Raw genomic sequence first — 3,099 nt, 5'->3', positions numbered from 1 at the left:
GATAATAAAAGACATCGGGTCATACTTCAGCTCATTCAATGACCACCTTGTTTATTCATAGAACTGAAGAAATGATTACATTTTTACAGAGGATAAGTACTACAGCTTTCAAAATATCATCACGTTCTGAGACATTGATGAAATTAGGACACTAGATTAAATTAGCTAATACTTAAACTGAAACATACATGTAAGGGTCATGTTGAATGAACAAAATTCAGAATACTACTAAAATGTAGACTACTGAAGATAAAACCAGTCTTGAAAACACTTCTTCATCAATGCTTTTGAAATTGGCCACTTGAACTTCGAAAACTCTTGCTTTGTGACTCTGAATATACTTAGGAACTACACAGTTTAGACATGTCAAAAAACTCATGGTTAAGCTCAACCATGGCTCAAGTTCCAAAACTATAGATAATCCTCTGACTAAGATTCTAGAGACATCTTATATTGAAATTATTTATTGAAGATGGATTTTTATTGCGCTGACAGACTCAAGATCCCCAGAAAATGTGTCAATAACATTTTTATTTTCTTCTAAATCAGAAGCAGAACTGAAACCACATACTTTGGAAATCACACAATGCAGAAGATATTTCTGCAGGGACTGGAGTTCATTGCTGCTGTGTGTGTGAGAGCATTCAAACCATTTTGCTACTGACTGCTTTGGCATAAGAGGGATAGGAGAGAGAGAAACAGAGGAGAGTTTCACCATTGGCTAAATTGTGGGATGAGAAGAAGAACTCCCCTGGACTTGAAGGAGAGCACAAGAGCAAAGTTCAATTCTGTAAATTGCCTATGTTTGAAGGGCTACTTATATTAGAGTTTGTACTTCCCAATAGAAAAAAAAACCAAAAAAATCTCTAGAACACATACTAGATTCTCCTGAGGGTAGGATGTCTTTGGGCTGATAGAGTAATTAGGTCAGTAGCTCTTTTTCCACTGGACAAAGCTAGACTAGTCATAGGACAATTCCTCCAATAGGAAGCAACCTTCACTGTAGTGTTGGGTCCTGTTCAGTGACACACCAGTTCCCAAAGGAACTTGTGTCTATCTCTAAAGGAAAATGAGCAGGGGTTGTTTGTAACCTAGAAGTCCTTAGTTTGTTATATTCATTCTTGACAATAAGAGGTCAGTCCATTATTAGACTTCATGCTTCACAATCAAAAAAGTACTTTAATTTGTCCTAATGAGAACAATTACAATAATAATTCACTTTGGAAATTAAAAAATGTCTTTGTGTTAAAGCAGAACAGTTACACCTCAGTTAATCGCCGTAAATTGAGTATTTAATTTTAGAATAAAGCCCTCTAGTTTAGTTCTAATTATTTTGCAAATAAAATGTGTATAATTGGTAGAATGATGGGTTGTTTTAGAGGAGAAATACAGTCTCCCTAAGCTTGTTGTAAATAGTGGATTTTGCACAGCAGGTTCTTTCTCCTAGTTCTCAGTGAGAACCAGGTGGTGGCCCTGCTGCACTCTGTGCCAGTAAGGGCACAGCACATATCGGGCAATTCACTGAATAGCAAGAGACAGAAGTTTGGCCAGCAAGGTTCAGTGAAAGAAGTCTGTTTGTTTGACCAGCAAAAGAGAGTGTTCTTGACACAGGTCTTCAGGCACGTGAAAGGTTTCTCAACAGATTTCGTTTCCCTGGGAGGCAGGTATTACTGTGTAAAGTAAAACACACAGCTGCAAAAGGTAGAGGTTACACAAACAATTTGTTTGCTTTTCAGTAAGTTTTCAAATCTATGTACAAATGTTCTATGTACCTTTAAGCTTTATCAGACTTATATCCTTCAGTATTTGCTGTACTTTTCTAAAGCAATTCCATGGTAGAATTACCTTATTTTACGTCCATATTTGCTCCTCCTATTTTATTCTATTCCAGTATAATGTAGAAATTACAAGAATATATTCAGGGTTTCTGAAGAACTAAAATTAATCATTAATAATACCCACATTTTACCTAAGTAGCCATTTAAATCTAAGCTACAAATATAATTGAAAAAAACCCTGAGTTACTGTAATTTTTACTTTATATTTTAACAATAGATAATTTTAAATGTTATACTTTATCTGAGGTGTTATAAAGAATCATGAATGCTAAAATTTCTTTAAACTTTCTAAAAAGAGTCTGAAAAGCTGTGAGAACTATTTATTCTGAATTTTTGAGTTAAAGTGCAATTTCCTCAAAATACTTCTGATTTCCAAAGATTTCTATTTTAAGTAGTCTAAAAAAAAAAATTGCTCCTGAACTGAAATAAATTGCTTTCTCCTAAAAGTGCTATGAATTATCATTACCAGATTTATATATAATCTGAATTTCTTATCAAGGAAGTTAATATCCATCAGCAAAGTTAAAGGGCTGCAGAGCTACCCAAGCATGTACTGCTTGTTAGAAATTGTTTTACTGTTCTTAAAATAATTTTTTACCCTGGGTTTGAAGAAATCCACTGTACTCAAAAGAAATGCCTTCTGGTTTGCTGCAGACAAAAATCTAAAAACTTATTAACTGCTAAGACTTACAAATCACACATTTAGATGAAGTTTAAAATGCAATTATGATTGTGATTGCATTTTATCTTTGATGGCAGTTCCCAGCAACTACAAATACTGAACTTTTCTAATAAAGAAGTACTTTTCTTGTTCTCATTATTCAGGAGATGCTTTCAATATTTTTCCTTAGGATTGAAGAGCCCATTGTTAAGTGCTTAATAATAACTGCTGGTGCCTAATGTTTTTGATTATTTTTTTCTAAATCTAACAAGTATGGTCATATGAGTGCTTTCATGCTACCATTCATTATAGACAAACACAATTCTCTTTTGTTAGAGACTGATTTTATGTAGGACTGTTAGCTTGGTGTTTCAAAGAAGAACAATGTTCTAGAAGTAAAAAAAACTTTGGAAGAAGCAATATCCCTACATTTTCAGTGCAGAAAAAATTATATCACAAAGTGCCTAGCTAGTTTAAACTCTATACATATCTGTGTATATATAATTTTATGTATACAACTTTTACTTTTGCAGCTGCAGTAGAAGGCAGTAAAGCACACTTTCTTGAGGACTCAAACCTTCTGAGTGACACATTATCACC

Source organism: Corvus brachyrhynchos, unplaced genomic scaffold (genome assembly GCF_000691975.1).
Source record: "Corvus brachyrhynchos isolate BGI_N302 unplaced genomic scaffold, ASM69197v1 scaffold14, whole genome shotgun sequence".
Taxonomy (NCBI): Eukaryota; Metazoa; Chordata; class Aves; order Passeriformes; family Corvidae; genus Corvus; species Corvus brachyrhynchos.
Note: the sequence above shows the minus strand (reverse complement) of the source record.